The sequence below is a fragment of the Pogoniulus pusillus genome, chromosome 10 (genome assembly GCF_015220805.1).
Source record: "Pogoniulus pusillus isolate bPogPus1 chromosome 10, bPogPus1.pri, whole genome shotgun sequence".
Taxonomy (NCBI): Eukaryota; Metazoa; Chordata; class Aves; order Piciformes; family Lybiidae; genus Pogoniulus; species Pogoniulus pusillus.
In genome coordinates this window covers 6,245,795-6,272,395 of record NC_087273.1, presented here as the reverse complement: position 1 = coordinate 6,272,395, position 26,601 = coordinate 6,245,795, and the positions used below count along the sequence as shown (strand labels likewise).

Sequence of the window (26,601 nt, the reverse complement as noted above, 5' to 3'; positions counted from 1 at the left end):
AATGTGTTTAAAGGTCTCAGGGGAGACCTTATTGCTGTCTACAACTACCTGAAAGGAGGTTGTAGCCAGGTGGAGTTGGTCTCTACTCCCAGCCAATCAATGACAGAATGAGGGGACACAGTCTCAAGCTGCACCAGGGCAGATTTAGGCTGGATGTTAGGAAGAAGATCTTCACAGAAAGAGTGATTTGCCATTGGAATGGGCTGCCCAGGGAGGTGGGGGAGTCACTGTCCCTGGAGGTGTTTAAAGTGAGACTGGAGGAGGCACTTGGTGCCATGGTTTCGTTAGTTAGAAGGTGTCAGGTGTTGGATTGGACTTGATGCTCTTGAAGGTCCATTCCAACCTGATTAATTCTGATTCTAGAAGTCACTTGGATGTGGTGTTTGGGGATATGGTTCAGGGTGAACCTTGTAGAGGAGGGATGTGGGTTGGACTTGGTGATCTTGAGGGTCTTTTCCAAGTGGAATGTTTCTGTGATTCTGTGGAAGTGGCTGTTAGGGTTAGGGAGAGTCTGTAAGCAAACTGTGAGGATGGAGCTGTGCGAAGTTCCAGCTTCCCCAGTCGTTGTGGAAGACCAACTGACCAGGAGGAACTTGAAATATATCACATCACTCTCCATCATTTATCAGGGGAGACCTCATTGCTGTCTACAACTACCAGAAGGGAGGCTGTAGCCAGGTGGGGGTCAGTCTCTTCTCCCAGGCAACCAGCAACAGTCTCATGTTATGCCAGGGGAGGTATAGGCTGGATGTTAGGAGGAAGTTCTTCACAGAGAATTATTTGCCATTGGAATGGGCTGCCCAGGGAGGTGGTGGAGGCACTGTCCCTGGAGGTGTTCAAGAAAAGACTGGATGAGGCACGTAGTGCCACGGTCTGGTTGATTGGTCAGGGCTGGGTGCTAGGTTGGGCTGGATGAGCTTGGAGGTCTCTTCCAACCTGGTCAGTCACTGCAGCCAGTGGCTCTCTGAGAGGTCTGGGATGATTTCTGGTCATTGCTTCCATAATGGCCATTGCAGAGTACACTCTTGGAGCTACCAGACTGTGTGACAGCCCTGAGTCCAGAGGCTGTTCCTGCAGTGGGCTGTGACTGCTTGGTGCCGTGATGGTTGTGTCGAATACCAGACAAGACATCTCTTGATGTCTTCGTAAGTAGTGTTGTGAGAGGGTTTGGCTGCTCTTTTTGAGGACAAACATAAATAATGAGCTAAAGGAAGCACCTTGTGTGGGTTGCGAGGTGGCTGTGCCGAGCGCGGTCTCTGGTGCAGTGATGGATGGGAGGGGGTTGATGAATGGCGCACGCCTGGGCACCCTGTTGGAGCACACTCACCTCAGCAAGATTGATTGGCTCAGATTGTGCTGGCATCTTTCAGCACTCAACACTTAGGTTTGTCTATCCATCTTCCACAGCAGCTACAGCACTAGATGCTCAAGTCAACATAAGGGTAAATGAAACAGATAGATTGAGGCTTTAGCCATCTTCTGCAGCTCCTGCTACCAGAACACCGAGGGCAAAGGAGCCAGCCTTAGCCTGGACAGAGCCTCCTGCTACATTTGTGGTGGTTCTTTGTCTGTTAACCCTCTCTGCTCCCAGCTCTGCTTTCCCAGCACTCACAGCAGGTGGCAGCCTGCAGCGCGCAAACCCAGGAGCCCAGAGCTGTGGGGATGCCGAGCTTGGCTTTGCAGCGCAGCCCTGCTGTTCGCTCGGGATGTCCAGCTGGCTGTCTGCATCTGCAGGTATGAGGTTTGCTTTTCCATTCTGGCCTAGAACAAGGCCATACGTAAGGAAAAGCTTGTCCTTTGAGTGGTAGGAGAGCTGTGGGCTGCTGCACTCTTCAGAAAAGCAACTAAAATAGTTGCCTGATAAGGAAATAAATATTAGGAAGATTCCCTGCATGCATGTTAGATTTCCTGTACTGGTGCATAATCCAGGCCAGGGTAGAGAAGGGTGAGAAGCTGAGGCACCAAGGATTTGCAAACAGTGCTGCAGCTTTTGCATCTCAGTTAGATTTTTTTTGTCTCCCCAATCCAAGCTCATTCTCCAGCCATAAGCGTTCAATATTAACATCCCTCCTGGGCTGCTGGAGTTAGCAAAGCTCTGGAGGGCCATTCTGGGACTTTTTGCTGCCTGCCTGTTGGGCAGTCTGGACTTTTGGAGTGAAATCCTCTGCTGCTGCCTGCAGAGCTTTGGAGAGATTGCTGCCTGCGCTGATGTGATGTCCCTGTCCCCTGCTCCTGTGACACACGCCTGCAGTCTAGTAATTGTGTGTGGATGGCAGACTGGATGCCAAGGCCCTGTGCATCCAAAGTCATTTGGTGGAGGAGTCCATTATGGTCGTGGCTCACAGTGATAAATTCCCTGTGATGGTGGCAGCTCACAGCAGCCTCCTCTCGTAATGGCATTCTGCTCTTGTTGGCAGGGATTCCTGGGTGGGAGGCTCTGCCCTGAAATAGCAGAAATGATGGGAACAACAATAGCCAGACAGCTCTGGGAGACCAAAAATTACAGAGAATTTGGAGAAATTCCTTTTCTGGGATTGCTCTGTTTGAAGTAACTTTTAAAAGGAGTTACTAGATGTCTGTCCTAAGGCTATAATCCCCAAGAGACTAACCAAATACGTGAACTGCTGTGCAGAGGGCTAAATACAGTTTTGGAGAGTAGATTAAAGGGGCATTCCTGTGCCACAGCTCTTGTTTTTAGAGAAGAGCCTTTCAGAACTGTGTTTTAAGGCATAAAAGGTGGAATGGAAGTGGAGCAAGGGTCCAGGTGGATGCAGGTGATGCATCCGATACTAGAAGGAGCCTCCAAATGATGTACTTTGACAAAAGCCTCCTCTGTTTGCTGTGTGGAACACTAACACTTGGAAGGGTTTGTGCCATGTCTCTACTGATCTAATTAAAGCAGTCCAAGCTGCTTAGCACGGACTGAAATGAAGTGGGGTCAGTCTTATGTCAGTATTTTAAGGGCATAGTTATTAGAGTGTAAAATAATGACCAAGAAAGTGCCCTTAAGTGGAAGGGTAAAATACTGCTAAGAGGAGATCCTGACGTGCCAGTCCTGTTGCCAGTGACAGCGTGGGTTTCACAAATGAGAAGTTTCCCAGAGAACAGCTGGAAGAAGGGTTTGAACCTGGGCCAGAACATCTGATGGAGCCTTCCCTCTTCTTCCCTTTGCCACTGGGCCTGCAGCCTTAACCCGCAGCACTGCATGCCAGCAGGGCCCTGAGGCAAACGGTGCAACTGCAGTGGTCAGGGGTGGTTGCTGCAGCTGAACTGATCAGATGTCAGTCATTGCAGGGGGTTGTGCTGCCCGTTTCTCAACTATTCGTTGTAATGTGTTGGGGACCTTTGTACTGCACCCTGGCACAGACCTGCGCCCTGGGCTGTGAAGTTCCTCCTGCCAGGGAGCCAAGGGTCTGGGCTGGCAGTGCAGAGCCAGCCCCTGGCTGCTGGCACCGTGTCTGCCCCCATGCGCCTCAGAAGAGATGACCCAGGGAAGGGAAGTGAAGGAGGTAGTGCTCTGGCTGACTGCTTCTTGCAGGCTCCTTACCTGCTCCCTGCAGAGCTCAGGGTGGACCATTCCATCAGCTGCTGTGTGTGTTTGAGAGCTGCTGTGCCCTGCTGCAGAGCAAAGCAGCCAGGCTCTTCTCCTCGCTCATTAAAAGTGTGCTGGTTTCTTTCACTGGCTTATTTGCAAGTCCCTTGCTCCTCTCCCATTTGCCCTTGGCTGCAGTATAACCATAAAACATTTACTGCAAAGCCATGAAGAATCCATATGTCCATTTGATCTGTCAAGCCACCGAGAATCCAGGGCTTGTGGGGTAGCATAAGGATGTCTGAAGGTGACACATGCTGTCATTTGACGAACAGAGATGCAGAAGGGGATTCTGGCAGCCACTACCTTGGCCTTGACAACTTGTGATGGTGACCAGGTGGGGTGTGTTATCTTAATAGTCTGGAGCTCTTGTGAATTATTTGCTGATAGCTGTAAACAGCTGTTATTCTTGGTAATGGAAAGCAATTAGAAACATCTGTACTCTTGGCCATGAGTAATGCCTCCCATCTCCACTGCTCCCAAGTGCCAGTTGGAAATAACTACATCATCCGGATGGGGCTGGCAGTTGGGCACTGCATTATGGGCTGGTGATTGGTACTGAGCTGTGAAGAACAAGAGGTGAGGTACAGGAGAACGAGCCTCTACCTGTGCTTGCTTGCTATTTGTTTCCTGTCTCAGGAAAAGCAGGAGGAAGTGGCTGCTCCTGATATGCAGAGAGAAACAAGGTGCTTGATGCTTCCCTGTCTGTCTTGAGGTGACTTGAACTGCTCTGGCTTCTGAGGCTGTAAGTCAAGAGCAGACTGGGATGGAATGTTGTGCAGAGATACCATTCCACCATGCTTTGATGGCATGGCACCCATCACTGAGGGCTCAGCCAAGCACCTATGCCCAGATATTTAGGGCATGCTGGCAGCTGGGACGAGTGGTTGGCTTGCAGGCACTTGAGTGAAGACTGAGTGAGAGCAACAAAGGAGCTCAGGGTTTAGCAGTTGCTAGCAAGGCAGAGACATGCCTCATTCTGAGGAGACCCTGGCAGCAAACAGCAGCCAGTGATGGTAAAGTATGTTCTGCAGGGAAGGTCTTTTGGCCCCCTGGTGACCTCTGAGCTGTGGTGATTAGGCAGGCTGGGGCTGGAGTCTTCGACGTTGTCTTTTGTCTTCACTGTAAGCTACAGAGAACTCTCTGAGGTTTCCTGTGGCCTGTGAACCCTCACACCTGGCTTTCCTAGGTGGGGCCAAATGAGTTGGAGCAAAGAAGGGGAGTTTGGTGTGAATTTCTTAGCTCTCCACTTTTGATCTTTAGTCTGCCATAGATGTGGTTTTCAGCTTCTAGTTCTCTGGGTTTTTGTCTCCATTATTTAAACACAAAACACGAAGAGAGCAGCTCAGCAGTGTTTGCCTTGGCTTTAGCTCTTGTTTCCTGCACCAGTGGCTTTTGCCTTCTGACAGTTCCTCTCATGTGTCATTGCCAGTCCTCTGCCTTGCAGAACCTCTGCAGTCAAAGACCAGCAGCTGAGACTTTCCAGGGCTATGAATGAAGGAACCACATATCTTTTCCTCCCCTTTTAGATCAAGCTTGTACACATCTCAGGTTCTTTCCCTGATTTTCTTTCAGGGCACAGCAGTGCATTGTTACATTTTTGCACCACCATCAAATGATGCATTTCCTAGCTGGAGCATCTCTGGTTAATGTATGAGAGTCTGCTCCTGGCCTGGAATGAATCCAGTTGGTACTTACCTTGTAGTCTGGCAATTAGGAAGCAGCACTGGTATGGCCAGCAGCCTTGGAGCAGGCAGCAGCAGTGTGCAGTAGGCTGGTTGCCTTCTCTTGGCATATTGTTTCATTCTCAGAGGCTGTGTGGATTAAGACTTCTTTTGCCTCCACCACCCCCAGCCCACTCCAAAATGAAGAAAAGCAGGGAAGTGATTAACACATAAGGCAGAAAATATGAAACACTCTTCTGTGCAGAGGCATTTCATGCTTAAGTGGCTTCATGAGAAGGCCACGGTGCCAGAACAATAATTAATACATTGCAAGAAGAAAAAATAGGTGGCTTATGCCAAGTCAGAAGTGTTTTGTGGGTTTCCTGGGGTGAGAATGGTGCTGAAACATTCTCCTGGTGAAATGCAGAAGTGGCTGGGGGTTTATATCCATGTTTTAGCTGAGCACATAGGAATGCTCCAGATCCTGATGAAGTGAGTGAAAAGGTGGTCCCTTGGCTTTGGGGAATGTTGGGTTGTCTGTAAGGAAGAGGAGAACCTTCAGGTTTTGTTGTTCTTAGTGACCCAAAACTAGATGGCTATGTGGTTCCCATCTATGGCATCTTCCCAGGCATTCCTTTAGCTTCCTGTGGGAGACAGCAAAATTGGTTTGACTTCATTCTATGTTTGTGAAAAAGGGGAGTGCTGGAGGTGGTCCTTGGACAAGCATCTCCAAGTAGCAAGCTCTTAGTGCTCTGCTGTGGCATTGCCGCATGCTGATCTGCGATAGTCTTGTGGAGAGCCAGACCACTGACAGAGTGCAGCCGGTGAGGAGGAGAGGCAAACCTTCCTCTGCGTGTGCTCCTGGTTCTCAGCAGAGTGAGAGGAGCTGGAAGGCTGATGGGCAGCACTGGGGGCAGAGCACAGCTGGTCTGGGTCCACGTGGCTGTCCTAACCGTGAAGCTCTGAGCAATGCTAGCCCAGCTGTACGCGGAGTACCTGCTGCTGGGCTCCAGTTGCTGGGATCCTCACAGATGTCATAAAAAGGCATTCTTCAAACCTCCTCATTCCTCCAGGGCTGCTTTTCCAGATGGGAATTACAGAGTGAGATCCAGTGAAATCTGCTTCTGTGCTGCTTAATAGAAAAGAATTAGAGTAACCTTTGCTAATCCTCTGGTTGCAGGTTTGATTTACCTGCTGTGCTCTGATCAGAAAGCTGTGTAGTTTGACAGGATTAGGTATTTTCATGTCCAGTTCTGGAATGAGTTTAGGATATAAAATGTTCTGTGATTATTGCGTTTCAAAAGCTGGGATTAACCTGTGGTGCTTGATTAAAAAGATATTGTGCAGAGCTTGGGAGGGGGGGTGTGAGAGCCCAGGGACTCTGTTGTCTCAAAACAATGTGTGACATACCTGGTCTGAATAGACCTGGTGATGACTTTGACAGCTTTAATAGCCCTGGAAGAGATCTGCTTTCTGAGACATTGACTCATAGAATCAACCAGGTTGGAAGAGACCTCCAAGGTCATCCAGGCCAATCTAGCACCCAGTTCTGTCCAGTCAACTAGACCATGGCACTAAGTGCCTCAGCCAGGCTTGGCTTCAACACCTCCAGGGACGGCAACTCCACCACCTCCCTGGGCAGCCCATTCCAATGCCAATCAACTCTCTCTGCCAACAACTTCCTCCTAACATCCAGCCTAGAGCTTCCCTGGCACAACTTGAGACTGTGCCCCGTTCTTCTGTTGCTGGTTGCCTGGGAGAAGAGACCAACCCCACCTGGCTACAGCCTCCCTTCAGGTAGTTGTAGACAGAAATGAGATCACCCCTGAGCCTCCTCTTCTCCAGGCTGAAAGATCTAGTTGAAAGTTAAGGACTGAGCTGAAGTGTATTCACCAGGAAGCCAGGCTTCTGCAAGCTGATCTTTTCCATCTTGGTGCAAAACAGCAGGGAAAGCACAGGTGGAGGAAAGATGCCATGTGGGACAAGATGAGGTGGCACTGAAGGTATGATAGAAGCATGCTGTGTTTGTACATAGAGCAAAGAGCAGTCCTGCCTTCAGGATCAAGCCACTGCTTGGTGCAGCAGTACTGGGTGATCAGCTTGTTGAGAAACAAAGTATGGTAGGTTGTTACCCCATGAAAAACCCTTTTTATTCCTCTCTGAGCTGTTGTCTGGATGTTGCGGCTAGCCACGAGCAAAGCAGTCCTGCTGTGGGCATTGAAATCAAGGGGACTGGCAAGGACTTGATATTCTCCATGCTGGATAAAAAAGCTCTGGTATTAAATACCTGAGGAGAGACTGGGAATTGAAGGCATGTTGCAGTTGTGCTGCACTGAGCAGTGCAGTCCTGGCTGAGCTGGAGCACAAGGTGCAAAGCCAGCCCAGAAGTTCCAAATGGCAATTACCAAGCAGTTGGTGTGACTCTCCCTTGCTTAGGAAACCTCCATCAGGATTAGGAGCTCTCAGGAAAGATTAGCAAAGCTGAGGAATCTCCAGGTTGATAAATAGGAAGATTAGACAGGAACAGTGGGAAAGCTACTTAGGACTCAAGTCTTTGCTCTGAGAGCCCAAAGCAAAGCTTTTAACTAAGCGCATTTGGAATGAACAAGCCTGAAATTGCAAGAGAAGATGGCATAAGGAGGGAATGTGACAGCTGGAACCCAAAGGAGCTTTGAGTTGCTTCTCTTTGCCATTGATGATAACTTAACAGGAAATTATGCCAGGAGGAGACAGTGCTCCCTAATTCTGGCTGCTGGTGTAACTGAGCCTATGTGGCACACTAAGCCTCCACAGCAGAAGGCTCTGCTGGTTAAAGAAGAGAAAGATGAACCCAAAGCTGTGGGTACCAAACCCTACCAAAGAAATGTGCAGTGGTGTTATCATAGTGATTGTTAATTTGGCACAAACACTGCCTAGATCTCACCAAGGCTGGGCAAGACTCTGCACAGCAAGCAGGACTCCCTGCAAGCACAAAAGCAAAGTCTCTGTGTGGGAGTATGAACTGAGATGGAGCAAGGAGATGGAATAGTTCTTCTGTTAGAATGGGGACCCCAATATTGGCTGATGGTGCACTGGGAGCCTTTTAAAGCAATGTGGCAAAGCTTCTGTGTGTCTAGGTGGCTTATCCTGGTGGCTTTGAGCCCTTTTGGCTCCTGTGTTCCAGAATGGCTGGAAGAAGTGGTGATGGAGAGGGTGCTGTGACTGCAGTCCCAGGGGAAGCAGTGCTGTTCTCAGGAGCTGTCATGAGGACTGGCTGTGGACTTCTTTATCCTGCATCAGGAGGATGTGTTGGGGCATCCAGTTACCTGCAGTTTGTTTCCAGAACTCTGTGAGTTCTTCTCTTCTTCCTCTCTGAACTTTGTCTGAAGGGTTTCTTGAGGCCAAGACGAAACTCCCCAGCTGAGTTGCAAGAGATGCTGAAGTGACCTGAAGAAGGCTGTGTTCTGCTCCAACCACCCAGCATCTCATCCATCCCCAGGGCATGCTGCTGGGCTTTGTGCCAGGGTTTGCTTTGTTGCTTGGCTGAAGGATAGATCACTTTGGCACGGGGATGTCACTGAGGATGTATTTCAGGTGACATGGTGTGATGGGCTAATGAGAAGTGCAGGCTGAGCAGCCAGGAGACACCTCTGTACCTTTCTTCAACTTGGTGAGAAGTTAAATTGTCAGAAGCAACAGGAGCACAGGGAGGTTGTGAAGTGCTGCCTCTAGCAGAACCAATCTCCCTGCAGCCTGCACTCCCACTCTCCAGAGGACAGACCGTAGCCATCCAGGGAGGATTTCTGTTTCTCCACCTGAATTTCACTGCCTGCCCTCTGGTTCAGATAGGCTTTTTTTAACTTGTGAATTTAACACCACCAGTGGTCCATGGACACCAAAGTATGGCAAGGTGCTGAGATTAATGTCTGGTAAGCCTCAGACACTGTGTGTGTGATGAAGTCATGCAGCAGGACATTCCAGTGGGTGATGGAGCAGCCCTGTCTCTTTCTGCTGATGATGAGCAAGCCAAGTGTGCCAGGAGAGAACTAGAGAGGGAGAAACCTCCAGAATGGGCAAGATGACTGAAGTTGAAGAGTAGCACTTGAGGTGAACGTGTTCGATAGGTGCTGGTTCAGAGGGCTGCTTTTAGATATAGCCAGCAAGGCTTGGTGGTGGCAGCTGTCTGATACACAAACAGATGCTGCTGTCCTCACTTCACTTCAGAACACAAAGTTGGGAACCAGGAGCTTGAAGGACAAACAGCAAAAGTATGAAAAAGGATTCTTGATCCCAAATTGTAGTGTGGCTGCCTTCCAGTCTTGCTAAATGCAGTCTTGCTGAGCAGCTCTGGTGGTTTGCTCTGCTTCTCTGAGTTTGGTTCTGTCACTTTCTGCACTGATGACTTTTTTCATGTAATTAAAGGCAAGTCCCTACACCACATTACCACACTAGTCAGAATTTGGAAGTAAAATGAAATGATTATTTACAAAAGTAAGCTAAATATAAAAGGTAATAAACCTATACAAATGCATGTATACAGCTGAACACTAGCCCAGGTACCCCCCTGGATAAAGCCCAGGGGCATTTACTAGCTAACACAGTATTATCTCTTCCCCCCTCCAAGTCAGCATTCTTACCAGCCTAAACAGTCATTGGCACAGAGAAACAGACAAAGCCAGAGGGAGAGACAGAGTGGAAAAGAAGCAAGAGAGAAAGAACAAGCTGTGCTTGAAACTGTATAGACATTTTAGACCAATGGAACGGATTAAATATATCTCTTGTGTTTTGTTCTGCCCCTCTGAGAGTCCATCCTCATGAAGTCTCTCCTGAATTCTCTGGAAGACATGATTGACATTTAGGACCCTAGTCTTCAACTGTTACAGCCTCAAATCCAGGCTCTTTGCCGGGATCCTGTGCCCATTCACAGTGTCCCTGGAGCCGTTTTGCAGCATGGCTTGCACTGCTGTCTCCTCTGGCTGTACCACTGCAAGAGCCAAGTTGCCTGTCCAGCTTGTCCAGGAAAGCTGGCTGCTCTCTCAGATGTGCAGTGGTCTCTGGGCCAGAGCTTGGCACTGCAGTGCCATTGTTTGTTCCAGTGCTCATTACCTTTCTCTATTGCTGCTGCACTTGCTCTGGCTTTTATCTCCTCTTCTTCCTTCCAGGCTTCGGTAGATTTAACTAATCCAAATCATTTGGTGTTATCTCCATGGGTCATCTCCTCATTTCTCAGCCTTTTCTAAATCATCACTAAGGGCTGTAAATAACTCTGGTCTTAGTGTCTTGGGGCACCTCCTCATTAATCTTCAGCCATTATATTAATTGACCATTTGATCCTAATCTCTCCTCTCTGCCTCCTCCCTTCATCCCTCTGTCTAACTTGCAGCCAAAGTGTCTGTCTGTGCACAACTGCTTCATTCTCCTGGAAGGCCTTCTGGGGCTCTTGAAGGCTTTCTGGAAGTCCAAAATAAGATCTCCTCACACAGGTCTCTGCCTTCTCTCTTATGAGATGCCATCAGCTGGGATGGTTTCCCACCCTCTCCCCGGCCTCACTGCCAGTTCCCCACTGCTGCCCTGCCTGCTGTGCTCATTTCCTTTGGCTGTACTAAGGGGAGCACTTTGGGAAGCTGGTAGCTGGGAGTCCCTGTGTCTCACGGGACAGGAGTTTGCCCTAGGCATTAACAGAGCAGCCCAGGCAGTGTAAGTGACAAGCACCCTGTTGTGTGACTTGAAACAAGATCAGTCCCCTCTGGTGCCTCTGGCTCTCTTTCCTGTGTGCTGCTTACCAAGCCCATTAGTGGTTCAGGCAGCGACAGCCTCTGTACTGTACTTTGCATCATGTTGTAGGCTCCAGGTTCAAGCTGACTCTGCCATCCTTCCTGGCTCTGTGCAGCAGGGTTCAGGACCCAGGAGGTGCCATAGAGAAAGATGCTGAGATGGAGCAGGAATTTTCCCTAGGCCTGGGGGAAAAGGTGCATCTGTCGATAGAAATGAAAATGTCCAGCACCAAGTGGTTGAGGTGCTTGAATTGCTGCCCTATCCCTCCCCAGCAGGCTCAGCAGAAGCTGTGGGTGTGCAGCCTCTTGACAGGGCTGTGCTGCCCATGGGGCTCAGCAGCCGTGCTCAGATGACCTTGTGCTCAAAAGCACAGTGGAACATCTTCTCTCATTGTTTGGTGTCAGCTCCTTTCAGAGCAGTGGCTCAGGATGGAGGTGATCCCCAGATGTGGGGACTGCCCAGGGAGGTGGTGGAGTCGCCATCCCTGGAGGTGTTCAAGAAGAGCTTGGATGAGACACTTAGTGCCATGGTCTGGTTGACTGGACAGGGCTGGGTGCTAGGTTGGACTGGATGATGTTGGAGGTCTCTTCCAACCTGGTTGATTCTGTGGTTCTATGTCTGAATGTGCTTTCTGCATAACTGCTGCTGCTGGTGAGCAGCTGGACGTTGGCAGAGGTATTGAAGCTATTTCTTGGCAGGCTGATTTTGTCTCTTCTGGCCTCAAATCACTGCATAGATGTCTTGGTGGGGTAATGATAGATGGATGCGAAGATGGGAGACAGATGGACAGACAGAAAGACAGGATCAGATCCTAGATGAGTTACAGTTGTAGCCTTAATGCATGTGCTGTCTTAATGCTGCACTATTAGCACAGCACCAGAGTGCCTCTGCATCTGCCCCCCTTCCTCCAACTGTACAGATTTATATGAAAATTAAGATTACAAATTAAAACCAGGCTATCCTGGAGTTTTCCAGTTCATCAGCCATCCAATAAAAATGATGTCGAGCCTGTATGCATAATTCCCAGAAGATTACTTTGTCCTTACAGCTAAGCTCTGTCCCTGATATAAAAGATCTCTATCCAGTTTTATTGAAATAAAGAACTAACATCATAATCCCAATATTGAGGTATAATCTTCATTATCTCCTGACCCTCTTGAGATTTTTTTTTTCCCTACCACCCCCATTCTATTCTGCTTCAGATTTATTTCATTTATAATCCCTCTGTGTTTACCTTTATTCAGATAGGATTGGAAACCAAATAAATAAAAACCTCCCCCACCCTGGCCTACCCCAACACACAGCAAATACCCTGCAGGCCAGTAATTGCTCTCTGCTGGGCTGAGCTGCTGGGTGCACTGGTTGGTAAATGCTGGCCACAATGGATTCTCAGGTCGTTGCTTGCTTGCTTTCTCTGTGCTCAGGGCACTGTTCCTGAGATGTAAGAAAGGGCAAGTGGTAAAGAAAGAGAGCTCCACCTGCTTCCTCTTGATGGTCACATTGCAATGCCATGTCCTGGGCAGGTGTTTGGAATTCCCCTTGGAGGGCCAACGTGAGCTCCAGCTGTGCCTAGGCAGTGTGCAGGAAGCACAATCAGACACGTCCCCTGTTGGGGGATCACCTCCATCCTGGGCCTCTGCTCTGAAATGAGCTGACACCAAGCAATGAGAGAGGATGTTCCACTGTGCTTTTGAGTGCAGGGTCACCTGAACATGACTGGCTCTTTATGATGGCTGGAAGATGAATATGGGCAAGAGAGGAGCCTCCAAAATAGGAGGTGCACATAGGAAAAAATGATTTGGTGGTGATCTTTTTATTATTTTTATTGACTCTTTCTGATTTTTGACAGACTAAATAATGATTTTTGTCTTAGAGAGCATCTGGCTCTGTGTTTACCAAGTCACTTCTTGGTAACAACTGGAGCAGTCTTAGTATGGCTTGCAGGGAGTTGCCTTTATGCTCAAGCAAAGCTTTTTCAGGAGCACACAAAGGTCCTGGATGTGGGAGCCTGCTTAATGAGCCAGGCACTGCAGCTCCCTTGCCAGGGCTGAGGAGGAGCTGGCTGGGTTTCCTTTTGCTTCTTAGTCCACAAAGCTCCAGGGAACCAAGGTGCTTTCCCTGAGCACAGGGATCAATTTTTCCTCCATGTTTTGTGTGGATTTCACACACAAGGGGTGAAAGCCTGGCCAAGCAAAAGCCTGTGACAAAACACCTGCTGATGTGCTGGAGCTGCTCAAGTGAGTTCTAAACATGAGAATGTTCATGACACAGCTTCGTGGTGGGCTGGGATTCTTGGAGGCACTTTGGTGGCATTTCTTTAGGTGCTTCAAGAAGAGTAGTTGTCTGCCCGAGGGCTATGTAGAGTGTGGTGTTGTATGGGAGAAGAAGGTTCAGCTCCTTGGGCTTTGCTGTCTCCCTGAGCTTTTTCAGCGTGTATGAAATGGGGTTGGAAATATTTGTGTTAAGAGAGAGGAAATTGGGAGAGTCTAAGGGGGAAATTGGAGTGTGACAGTCATCTGTGCTGTCAGAGGAGAGAATTTAGTTTGCTGCAGAGAGGAACCACATTGCATTGTTACAGTCATGGTGATTCTTGACCTGGAGTGCAATAAGTACGGACTTAGGGAAAAAATCACTCAGGTAAGCTGAGGTTATTCCTTCTGCATCTCCATCTGCTAAGCTGATAACACAGAGACATATTGCTAGGGGCTCAAGGAAAACATGAAATATTTCATCAGTAAGATTATACCACACAGAGACAGATGCTGGGGAGCTGTAACGTTTAAAAATAAAGAGATAAACACATGCTTGCAGGAGGGATGCAAAGAGTGTTTGGGGTTTTTACTGCATAGACTGAGTGGGAGGAGGGAAAGGAGAAGGAGGAGCTGAGAGAGGAAGGGGCTGTAGCAGAGCAGAAAAAGAGGAGCTGTTGGTACCTGAAGGCAGAGCGAGGGGGAAAATCCTGCTGCTTTGGGCTAAGCTGCTTTGTGGGAGGGAGCAAGGGAGGAAAGTGAGCAGAGCAGCTCTTTAACCTGTGTCTGTTGCGATGTACACCAGCTGTGCTGCTGCTCATGCATGCTGGACTTCAGTCTGCAACTGGAAAGCTGTGCTTGGGCACTGGTCAGATGTGGGAGAGAGGCATTGCTGCACTTTAGGGGTGTAAATGGAAGCCTGCTGCCTGGGAGACCTTTCTCACATGTCCTGTTGTGTTTGTGTGCCTCCTCTGAGCAAGCTGTTCCATCCATCCAAGCTCTCCAGCAGCAGATGTCAGCATTTCAGCTGATCTGCTGGGCCACCAAACCATAACTGGCTTGTGGGGCTGTTTTGTTTTCCTTTGCATATGGGGGGCTGGGGGGAGGGAGGGGGCACAATGAAGTGAAAGTTTTCACCAGAATCTCTTCACAAGAATTTGGTGTTTTGTCACCTTGGGAACCTAGTGCCAAGGAGGAAGGGGACACAGTCTCAAGTTGTGCCAGGGTAGGCCTTGGCTGGATGTTAGGAAGAAGCTCTTGCCAGAGAGAGTGATTGGCATTGGAATGGGTTGCCCAGGGAGGTGGTGGAGTTGCCATCCCTGGAGGTGTTGAAGAAAAGCCTGGATGAGGCACTTAGTGCCATGGTCTAGTTGATTGGATAGGACTGGATGGTAGGTTGGACTGGATGAGCTTGGAGGTCTCTTCCAACTTGATTCTATGATTCCTGCCTCAGGATCCTCAGGATGTGAGAGCCTGTTGCTGGCTGCTGTCTCTGGCAACACTTCCAGGACCCTGTGGGTTTGGTGCCAAAGGAGGAAGGTGCTGGTGAAGTTTTGTGACTGCAGGCCACCATCGTGGGTCAGGTGCCTGCACTAATCAAGAGTTTTCCAAGCCATTCTGCAGAGATCCAGCCTCATTTAGGGTCCCATGAGCAGCCTGTGGTGGTGAGGCTTGTCACTCAGTGGGGTGATGCTGAAGTCATTCTGTTAGAGTGGGGTAGGATTCTGCTGTTTCAGAGCCTGTCCCAGTGGTCTTTTTGCCTCACTGAGTGAGAGTTTCCTGTACCTTTTGGCAAGATGCAGAGAGCTTGAGTGACTTCCCACCAAAGAGGTTACTTTAACTTGCTCACTTTGATGTGATGGATGGCAGTGCCAGGGACACTGAATGCTGCCTCTCCTCTCTGGTTCCCTAAAGTTGATATCCATCATTTGCAAACGTTGCCATCTGCAGAATGCTTCTTTATGAAGAATTTCCAACTCTGCCTTAAGTGGGGAGCTGGAGTGACAAAGTGTTGGTGTCACTTTGCAACTGGCCCTTGAAAGATGGCCCCTTCACTTCAGTAACCATCTGTATAGTCCTGCCTGCCTGATGGAATTCTGCTGGCGTTGGGCTGAAATCAAGACAATGACAATTGTGTTTCTTCTGCTGAGGTGTCCAGGGAGGTTAAGAACCTTTGGAGAAGCTGTTCCCTTTTTGGCTAGAGGAAAGGTGAGTGTTGAGCTGCAGCATCTGCTGGAGGTTTAGCATTGTTGGAGGCTTTATGAAATGCCAGCGTTAAAAAGATTAGTTGGTGTGGATTTCCTTTCCTCCTCAGCATGAGAATCAGCCTTATGGTTGCTCACGATTAATCAGTTTACCTAGCAGGTGGAAACAGCAAATTGCAGACTTGGTTACTAGCAGGAGTGGCTTAAAGGGATAGAAGCATCAAAAATAGATGCTTGAAAAAATACGTTCTGGAGCTGTGTAAGGTCAGTGGCCAGCTGTTGATAGGGAGGTGTGAGCAGCAGTTGGCAACAGACTCTCACCCTAATGATGATTGCGTGGTTGGATAGTAACCCTTGCCTGGCCTTCCCTTTTCAGTGTCCTGTGAAGTCTGGTTTCTTGGAGTCCCTCTCTGAAGGGGGTGGCTAGTGGTGCTGTGCTCTGGAGAAGCCCTTCAGGGCAGGAGCAGGCAAGGCTGGGCAGCTGCTGCTGGTTGTGTAAATGCACGCTCACCAGTGGGCAGCCAGAGCCAGCTGCACTCAGCACCAGCAGTGCTGTAGGTCCTGAGCAGTATGAACCCTACAGCTGGTGGTGTATCTGGGGTAAGGGCAGAGCTGGAGCTTACCCAGGCTGCCAGTTTAGGACTTGGTTGTGTATTTCGTTACATCCTTGGCTTTCTAATGACTTGTCTGGTGAAATTAAGAGCAGTCTATGTCAGCAATGCTCACATGAACATTTAGCAGCATGGTGTTCAGAGGCTGCCTGGGAGAGCAGCAGAAGTGTGAGCTAGCCCTGGCAGTGCTCTGCTGGGCCAGGCTGGCACTGTGCTGACGTGATAACCTCGGGCTGACCCCACCGCGCTGTCCAGCTACACCGAGTCTGTGAACTGTTTTGACACCTCTCTCAGCCAGCAAAGCTGTGCTCATCATTAGCATCGATTCCTCAGCCTGCACATGGTGCTGCAGACTGCTTGTCTCCTTCCTGCTCTGTGTTCTTGCTGCCTTCTTTGTGTCTGTCTCCAAGCCAGTCTGGATGGTTGCCTTCAAGCCCCAGAGCCACCAGCTCCAGCAGGCGTTAGTCCCTGCCTTGCCCCATGTCTGGCTGTGCTCAGGTGCTTCTGAGAGCTGCTCCAGCACGGGGAGCAGGCAGCACTGCTTGCTGAGTCTCCATTTTCCCAGCTGCAGGATGCGACAGCTGGTTCCATAGTATTCTGGTGGTAGAAGTGCACAGCTCAGTGAGGCTGCTTAGGTCCCTACCAACAGAGCTGCAGAGGGTACCTGAGCTGAGAGTCAGCTGCTTCTCTGCTCAGAGAGCTTCCAGCAACTCAGATTTCTTTCACTCTGTGCCATCATCTGAGAAATTTCAGTGCAGGACTTAAAGCATTTCTGAAGTGTTTAGTAGTTATCAATAAAGTGATTCCTATTTTAAACCTAAAGTTTGAGCATGGCTGGCTCAAGAGTTTCCTTGACTTCTTCAGGCTGAAGAGCTCCAAATTATTTCCTCATAATTTGACATCTGTTAAGTTCTGAGGAAATAGGCAAGAAAGGTGAAGTGTCCTGACTGAAGATGAAGACTTTAAGCTGAATGGAGTACGAATGTGGGTGTAAGCAGGAGTGCTCTGTGAATGGCAGCTCAGCTCTGCCAGGCAGCACCATCACTGCAGGCCTCACAGACCTCAAGGCTTCACAGGCAGACAGAAATGAGACATGAAGTTGGCCCCCTGTTTCCTCCTTTCATATCATCAGTGATGACAGAATGGAACCTAGTGTGAGGGGATCCTGGGGTACAGGAGCTTCAGTCAGACTCCTCATTAAGCTGCTTAAGGGAAATTGCCATTCCTGGGGTATACTCTGGGAGGCCCAAGGGCAACTTGCCCCAGGAGGGTGCTGTGCCTTGCTGATGCCAAGAGCGGTGCCAGTGAGCGTGTGCTGCTGGTCTGTGCAGTGACATGTACCTTCTGCACAGGTAGACAGCCTGCAGTGGGGCCCCTTGCCTCCATCTCCTCAAAACCTGCCCCATCCAATGAGTTTTGTACACCAGGTTTCACAAAGAGCCTGGGAAATAGCTAGAAATAGACCTTGTGAGCAGTAAGAACATGTGAAGCTTGTTTTGGTGCAATCTGATCTTGGCTGGAGTTAGGAGGAGCTCCCAGCGCAGCAGCTTGACCCCATGTATAGACTTGGTCATCACTGGTAGTCATAGAATCATAGAATCAACCAGGTTGGAAGATACTTCCAAGCTCATCCAGTCCAACCTAGCACCCAGCCCTGGCCAATCAACTAGACCATGGCACTAAGTGCCTCATCCAGTCTTTTTTTGAACACCTCCAGGGACAGTGCCTCCACCACCTCCCTGGGCAGCCCATTCCAATGCCATTCACTCTCTCTGCCAACAGCTTCCTCCTAACGTCCAGCCTAGACCTCCCCTGGCAGAACTTGATACCGTGTCCCCTTGTTCTGTTGCTGCTTGCCTGGCAGAAGAGACCAACCCCACCTGGCTAGTGGAGCTGGATGTGAAGATTGAGACCCCCACCCAGCTACATTTAAAGGTCTCTTGAAAATCTTTCCTGTGTATTCCAGATCGAAGCACTGGAGAGCTGGGAAGAACTCTGCCTAGGCTTGTGCTGAAGGCTCCTTGGAGAAAGCAAACCCATGGAGTCCTGTGTGCTGGTGACAAGCACCATCTCAGCAGGTGGCAAAGCAGCAGCCAACTGAACCTGACTCAGAGGCGCAGGAGCCCAGCTGAAGCCAAGTCCTCTGAAGGTCTGCAAGTGGAAAGCTGCTGGCAGAGGGCTGGCTGGGAGCACTTCATTATGGTGAGTGCCTGAATAATGCCCATACTTTGTCACTGCTCACTTTTATGGGGGGCTGGCTTCCAGGGCAGTATATTATGCAATGGTTTTGTCATGTATCAGTGATGATATTAACAGTCTAATGCTAAACAGGTTCTGAGGAAATGAGGAGGAAAAAAAAATGACTTACTATATTTACCCTGAAACAAGATTCAATCTGCCACTGTATTTAATGCTATATTTTTCATTATCTCACAAGCATATGTTGGAACTGCTACAGATGATGGTTAGCTGCTGGGCAGAGCTATCATCAATGCTTTCCATCTTTATTTTAATAAGAGGAACGAGCAAATTGTTTGTGACCTTTGTCAAGGGCTTCCTGGAAGACAAGAAACCTAGCTCCAACAGAATCACTAGCCTGGAGCCCTGCTGAATATTCAAAGCTTCAGCCCTGAATAAAACGTGCTGTAACAAAGCCATTGTGTCTGCTGGAGCCACCTCTGCTACAAAGGCATCGAAGAGCAAAAGTGGAAGCTTTGCTTTCTTCTGGAACAATGTCAGCAGTGTGCTGGTTTGTTCAGCTGCTCTGAAAATGTCCGTTCGAGGCAGGCAGCTGGCTCATCACATGCTGCTGTGGGAAAAAAACAGTGGGCTCTTGGCTTTTTAGGAAATAAGCTGACATATGTGCTCTTCCTATGTGTCACATAAGGGGCATGTCCCCCATGGCCTGTAGCAGTGAAGAGCAGGGAGGTGCCTTGTTTAGATGCTTCAGACAAAGAGAGCCTCGTATGAAGCTAAGGACATGATATGGCATCCGGCAAGGAGAGGCATGGATGGGGCTATAGGTGTTGGAACAGCAGGAGAAGTTAAAAAGTGCCTTGCTGCTGTGGGAAAGGGGTTTCTGTTGGTGCCTTCTGCTCATGCCCAGAGCACCGGGTCGGTGTCTCATAGCTTGATATAGTCTGGAGGAGGAGAGATGGGAAAACATGAGCCTGGTGCTTGTATCAAAGCCTCTGCTCAGCTTTCAGCAGTGCAGTGAGGGGTTTAACTCCAGAGGTACTGCCTGATGCAGCCTGCTGGCATCAGGGCAGTTCTGATCAGATGGGTTTAACACCCCCTCCCCTCCCCAAAGACCACCTTCCCCCATCAGTAGTGGAGGGGCATTATGGCCAGTCCATAGACCCTTGTGGCAGCCACTCCAGGGACCTGCCTCATCCCTCAACAGTAATCGTTTTGACACTTCTGCAGTTCTGAGTAGTTTGTAGAGATGGAGGAGGGACCAGCTGCTGCCTTTTGAGTCAGAGGGAGGCTTTGCAGGTGACCTGGGACAAAGTGCTTCAATATGGATGCTTACTAAAACCAAGCACACAAACTAGAGCTTGCAATTGCCATCTCTTACACCCTGAAACACACAGTAGAAGTGCTAACATGAAGTAACACAGGCAGACCAAATGTTTGCTGCCTTTCTTGCATCTGATTTCATGTTGATGTATTAGAGGTGGTTGCTGTCTTGCATGATGTTAGAGAGGACCTGGGGGCTGGCAGGGACCTGCAAATCTTGTGTGTAAGCACAGCCTCTGCTCATCTCTCCAGGTGCAACAAGTGCAGCCATGTGTGTGCCTGAACCTACATCCCTGGCTGCCAGCTCTGCCTGTGCTGACTGGCTCAGCATCTGTGCTTCATAAGATGGTGCAAAAGGTCATTTGGGCACCATTTTGGTAGTCAGGTGATTTTATTTTGACATCAGCTCCTCACCTCTGCAATCTGAAGTTCTCTCTCCCTGCTGCTCATGGCACTTGTCACCGGTGCTGGTGTTTTGCTTGGTGCTGTGTCATCGCAGGCTGTGTGGGAAATTCCTCCTGGGCATCTCGGGAAGTACAGCTGCAGCTGCAGGTTTCAGCAGGCTCTGGTGGAGCCTGGGGCACTTGAGCTTGTGAAAAGGTGGTTGGTTCCAGAACCAGTGCCTCCTTGTTAGGGGCAAGGGCCCAGCAGAGCCAGTGTGGGATGGCAGTGAAGTCATGCATGTGGCAGCCCTTTCCCTGCCATCTTTGGGTGCTGATGAAACCTGGCTGTCTGATGTGAAGCTTCACAGCAGCATTCTGTGATGTGCTGCACTGAGTCGTTATGCATTTCTCTCTTTTCTTGTGCCCTGACAATCTTTTGTTGGCCAAGGACTCTTGTGAGACAGATAAGGAAGCTGTCCTGATCTGCCCTTGCAAAGCAAGTGGCTGTGACTCAGAATGGTGGAGCTCTGAGGTCACCTTTCAAGTCAGTTTTTGGCACCTTCTCCCAAAGGTCTCAAGGCATCCCTTGAACCTGTGGATTGCTGGTGCCATTCCCTGGGACTATTTTCACGTTGGAGGCCTTGGAAATAGCATGTCTGAAAACCAGGGGAGCCCACACAATTATTTCTGGTGTTAATGCTTCTGTGCAAAGCCATCTGGTGGGAAGCTTGGAGTGCTGAAGGAAAGGTGTAAACCTGGATTAGCATTGATATGGTTCGCTATTGCATTTGGCTCATTCACATCTCACTGGATGTTATCCAGGTTCCCTCAGAAGAGCCAAGATTGCCATCATACAGTGTAATGCCATATGTTAAGATTCATGTGACATATTACCTAAAAGTCATAAATTATTAGGCTGTGTCTTTGCAGGGCTGTGATTAGAAATGTTTATGTAAATGCACCTTCCAAAGGAAGATGGCCCAGGATGTTAAACAACAGTATGCATGGCAGCTCTAATGAGATACTCTGACTCTGTCAGGATGTTGCCCTGAAAACGATCTGATCCCAGCATAATGAGAAATTAATGTCCTCTTCTAAATGCACTGCTCTTAGATGAGGTTTCTGCTGGAGAAAATGCTCTGCACACTCTGACAGTAAGAGGAAAGAAAGTGGTTGAGAGACAAAAGTGCAGAAGGAACCCTCCTGTGAAGCAGAAATGCCTGACCCTAGAGCTGTGTGTGCATCTCCTGCAGCGCAGCACTGTCAGCTGGTGTGGTCTGGGCTCAGGGCAGGCTTCTACCCATCCTGCTTTCACTTGCTGGGCTTTGTGAGGACTGCTGCCCCTTCCTCAAGTCACCTGAAGCTGCCTCTGTACAAACCCGGCTTTGCCAGAGCTTTTCAAGGAGTGTCTCAGTGATGTGATCTTATTACTGTCTACAACTACCTGAAGGGGCATTGTAGCCAGGTGTGGGGTGGCCTCTTCTCCCAGGCAACCAGCAACAGAACAAGGGGACACAGTCTCAAGTTGTGCCAGGGTAGGTATAGGCTGGATGCTAGGAAGAAGTTCTTCACAGAGAGAGTGATTTCCCATTGGAATGGGCTGCCCAGGGAGGTGGTGGAGGCACCGTCCCTGGGGGTCTTCAAGAAAAGCCTGGATGAGGCACTTAGTGCCATGGTCTGGTTGACTGGATAGGGCTGGGTGATAGGTTGGACTGGATGATCTTGGAGGTCTCTTCCAACCTGGTTGATTCTATGATTCTATGTGGCCCTCCCCAGTGATAGTCTCTCTCACAGAGTCGGTGCCTAGGGCATTTCCCTGGATGTGTAAGGTGCTCCTCCTGGCATCCTGTGTGTGTCACTTGGCAGCAATCCCACACTCGTGCAGGTTGTCTACAGACATCTTGTGTGCAGGACAGACTTCACCTGGGCTTCCAGAGTGCTTCCATAAAGGGAAAAAAATTACCCTTCTGTTTGTTTAACCCATGGTAACACATCTTTCATTCTGCCAGAGTGGGACAGAAAGGGTTAATGTGCCCAGCTAAGCTTCCAAGGGGGATTCAGAGGTGAATGTGTAGTCAGAAAGCTGACCCGGCTGAGCTTAGTGTTTGTGCCTTTGCAAACCCTGCCAGGGACGGGATGGGTCTTGCAAGTATCAAAACGGAGCACAGATGACAATTCAGGCCACACGTGTGCTGAAAAAAGGGCAGGAGTCCATTTAATGCTGACAGCAGTGCCATTCTTTGCCATTCTTTTGTCCAGCAAGGGTTTCTTTTTCAAATGAGATGAAAGGATCCAATCGTTCTAATCAGCGCGGAGTCACTTTCTCTCCCTGAGGTATTGCAGCTCACCTTTGTGGTGGGTCTAAATTGTTCTGCCTTCTCCTGCAACTCGCTGTGCTGTTTGAGAGGACTGAGAGGGTGAAGATATAACAGGAGATGTTGTGTTGGTTTTGAATCAGACCCTGGAAGCAGCAAGCAGAGGAGAGCCCTGCTGCGCTCCTGAGGCGCACATAGCCTGCAGCACTCCCGTGAGCGGTCAGACTGGCACTTCTGGCTGGTTCTAGCATGGGTACCCTTCCATGGAGGTTGCTTTGCCTTTGCCTGCTTTACATTGTCCAGCAGCTGCACTTGCTCACCCGGTGTTGCCCAGCTCTGCCCGTCGCTGCACCTCCCTTTCCCCCTCAGTGGTGCGGAGGGCGCACTGCCGAGGCTCGGCACGGCTGCGGGATCAGCTCTGCCGTGATTACGAGGGATCAGCATGATCGGCTGTCACTGATTTCACTGACATCTGTCCCCACAGTGAGACAAGCTGCAACATGAATTATTGAAGACATACACATGCAGATCTGTGTCACGATTACGCCAAACAATGCGCTCCGAGAGCTGAGCAGAGCCGTGCGGGCAGCTGCTTTAACCCTTCTGGACAAGCTCCTGTCATCTTTCAAGCACAGGAACTTTCTGGGCTTGGCACAACCTGGGCAGTTGCAGTCCTTGCCCACTCTTCTTAACTGCTTTTGCATGTTCCCAAGTGGGAGAAGCTTCCCTCTGCAAGGCTTTGTATGTGTCTTGGCAGGAGAGCCTGACCTTACAACAGGCGGAAAACACTGGACTTGGTCCAGCAGCGAAGCAAGGCCCTGGTGAGCTTTAACCACAAGTGAGGGGGCACTTAAGTCCCTGACACTGGCATGACCCTGGAGACCTGGAAAGCCTTGGGGTTGTGATGCTTGGTCACTGCAGGTTGTTCAGTCCTAATCTCTCGTTCAGGTCTTGAGAAACAATAATAAACCTGTGAAGTGACTGGGCAGGTTTGAAGTCTATCCTCTGCAGTTGTAGCACTGCAGCTCTCAGTGGCTGCTCTTCTGGCTGCCCAGGAGGGCTGCTCACAGCTCATGACAAGAGATTACAGCAGACGTGGGGATGTTTCCCTCTGCATGGAAACAGAGTTTGTGCTTTCAATACTGCTTGAATTAGTCATGCTCTGGCGTGAATACTCCTGCTCTAATGACTAGTGACAGGACAAGGTCAGAATTCTTCACCCATCAGTAAGGGATCAGAAAGTTCTTGAAAGCAACACTGCTGTGGCCCACTCCTGGCTGTGGGAGCCTGGGGGAAGCTTGGAGTTAAATTGCAAGCACTTTGTGCCTGGATTGCCTCTGCCTCGCTGAACCTGTGCTGCTTCATGACTATAGGGTTGTTCAGAGCCACGTGTAGCTCCAGCAGGATTTGCTTCCACAGGGAGCTGTGGATAGCCAAGGAGAAGCAATCAGTAGCCTTTACCCTAGTGAACAAACCTGGCTGTACCAGGTTTCACCAGCATAGCCTGCAAGCCTTTTACCTGCTGCTTTGATTGACAGAAGGGAACAATATTGGTGGCTTTTGCTTCCTGCTCAGTTAGTCTGTGTTGGTTTGGACAAGGGGGACTGCTTTAGATGTTGAGGTTTTTTAATCTCACTGTTCTCTGCTCTTACACAATAGATACTGGTTCAACCAAAGACTTAATGTCTGAAGCACTGTCAAAAGGAGAGGATGAGCTCCCTTAAAGGGCTTAGCTGAAGTCAGCTGTGGCTTTCTACCTTGTTGCAGAAATAATTCTAATCCAGACCCTTGGACGTGGTGTCGTGCATCAGAAGCTAGGAGTGTTTGGAGCTTTGCAGGAGTGGATTATTTGCTCTAAATATACTCAGAGTAATTGTATAGCTCATATCCAGCAGGTCAGGATTACATATTTCATTACAGATTTCAGAGATTGGAAGCCTTTATACAATTACCCTAAGTCCAACTAAGAGGTAAAATCATTTCCTCAAGATGGAACAGGAGAGGATACTGATCTGACAGGACTTTCCCTAGGCTTCAATTTCATTAAGAAAATAAGAATCCCTCATTTTCATCTGGGTTGGCTGTATCCTCAGACATGGCATATCAGGTGTGATGTGTGCTTGGATCCTCTCTGCCTACATCTCTTAAAGACATACAAATCAATAACTCCTTGGACCTGTGCTTGTTGGTTGGTGGGGCTGAGAACTCTTTTCTTTTTTGGTCTGGCAGCTAACTGCTCATTCCTTGCAAACTTGTGCTACAGGAAACCCTGACACCTCGAGTTCACCTTGCTGCAACACAGAACACAAAGTGGGAAAGCGTTGGGGTTGCCTCTGCTTTTTGGTTAGATTTTCACTTCATGCTTTAGCAGGCTTTTTTACATTCACAGCAAAAAAAACCCTCCAAAACCCAGATAGCTTCCTAGGCTAATGTTTGTTTAGTAGTTGGGAAGTCCTGCAGTGGAGGTGCTTCAGTCACCTAGAAGAAATATGGAGTCATAAATGGTTTAGGTTGGAAGGCACCTCGAAGATCATCCGGTTCCAACCCCCTGCCGTAGGTAAGGACACCTCCCACTAGAACAGGTTGTTCAAGGCCTCATCCAACCTGGCCTTGAACACCTCCAGGGAGAGAGCACCCACAGTCTTCCTGGGCAACCTGTGCCAGTGTCTTGCCACCCTCACTGTGAAGAACTTCTTCCTAACATCTAATTTCAATCTCCCCTCTGCCAGTTTAAACCCATTACTCCTCGTCCTGTCATTACAAGACCTTGTCAATAGTCCCTCTGCAACCTTCCTGTAGACCCCCTTCAGATACTGGAAGGCTACTACAAGGTCTTCTCGAAGCCTTCTCTTCTCCAGGCTGCACAGCCCCAAATTTTTTACCCTCATTCTCTTTCCAAAGTGGCCTCTGGTCTCTGCACAGACACCATGGCTGTGCAGAGATCAGGAGTGATTAGGGCTGGGATGTGGGCCTTAGGAAGGGGTTTAGTTTTGGTCATGAAATTCTGACCAATACCTGGTGCTAAGAAGGTATTTCAGGAGATAGAATTTGGGGGCAACTTTGCCAGTCTGCAGTGTGGCAGTAAATTGGTTCTTGGGTAAATTCCACACTGCTCAGATCAGGGAAGACTCTTGCAGAACTTTACATGTTGCTGTCTGAGGGAGAAGACCTGGCAAGGTCAGAGTATGACCTTGTAGACTGGAGGGTGATAGAACTGGCTATTAAATACTGATACTAAACTAAAACATCCTGGGTTTGCCCACAGCTGGGTCAGTGCTTATACCTGAGTAACAGGGTATTGATTTTCTGCTTGTTGAGGGGGAAAGGTGCTCAGGTAGCAGCTGATCAGAGGGAACATTGAATTGGAGAGGTGGAAAGGTGGGAGAGAAGAGCGTGTGGTGAGCTGTGCTCTGCGTGTGCTGGCTGTGGAGAGGCGAGTAGAAGGTGGCAGGTGTGTGTCTCTGTAAGCACGGCTTCAGATGCTGAGCCATTGGCACATGCCCTGGCGCTGTGTTGAGGCAGGTCTCACTTAGGTGTGAATCCCAGCTGGTGGGGTGCTCCCGGGTGTCTGCAGCCACAAGCGGGAGCTGACTGGCACCTGGCACTCGAAACCTCCGAGAGAGAACTTGCTGCTGCATGGTGTGACCTTCTCCACATCTGCAGCACTGCTGGACCCTTCCTGTGGAACTGCTCTGGCTGGTCCCAATCAGTTCCTTGAGGTGCATGAAGAAGATTGTGTGCTTCCCATCAAAAGAGCAGCATCTGTTGTCGTTAGCACTTCCTGGAATCACGAGTGCCTGGAATGGAGCTAACGGAACGTTAAGGTTGGGCGAGGTATTAGTGCTCCAGATTTCCACACTTCTTTTTTTAAAGCAGGACCTCGTCCTTGCTTTTCCAGCCTTCCCTGTAGTTGCTGTTCTTTCCCACAGTAATGCCTCAGCAGTGTTTTCTCTCCCTGCCTGGCCTGTGTCAGCTGGAGGTCTCTTTCAGTGCAGCCCCCTGAGGTAGCAGGTCTGTGGCCATACGCAGTACCTGCAGGTCAGACTGCTCCTGGCTGCTCTCCTGGATTCAGCCTTAAAGATGTTATTAGCCTTTGGCTTTGGAAAGCCATATGGCAAACAAAACTGGCCAGAAGCAGACTGAATCCAATTCACAGAAAGATGGTAAACCTGGATTTGTTGCTGAGAGTGTCCAAATGTTGTCTTTAGTCAGCCAAGAAAATACTAGCAGCCAGACTCCTCTGATAAAGGAAGATGGACATCCCCTGACAAAGGCAAGTGATGGATGCAGGAACCACAGAACAGCCAGCA

General features: G+C 49.4%; 2 long non-coding RNA genes across 5 annotated transcripts in view; both read left to right on the top strand.

Moving 5' to 3' along the window:
- Positions 1-18,181, top strand: part of LOC135178627 (uncharacterized) — a 36,670-nt gene extending 18,489 nt beyond the window's left edge. Inside the window, exon 3 of the long non-coding RNA XR_010303647.1 lies at positions 18,041-18,181. This is a non-coding gene — a long non-coding RNA (uncharacterized LOC135178627). The remainder of the gene's footprint in view (positions 1-18,040) is intronic.
- Positions 18,182-18,184: 3 nt separating this feature from the next.
- Positions 18,185-26,601, top strand: part of LOC135178628 (uncharacterized) — a 145,074-nt gene continuing 136,657 nt past the window's right edge. For all 4 annotated transcript variants that reach the window (XR_010303648.1, XR_010303650.1, XR_010303649.1 and 1 more), the window contains exon 1: positions 18,185-18,276. This is a non-coding gene — a long non-coding RNA (uncharacterized LOC135178628). The remainder of the gene's footprint in view (positions 18,277-26,601) is intronic.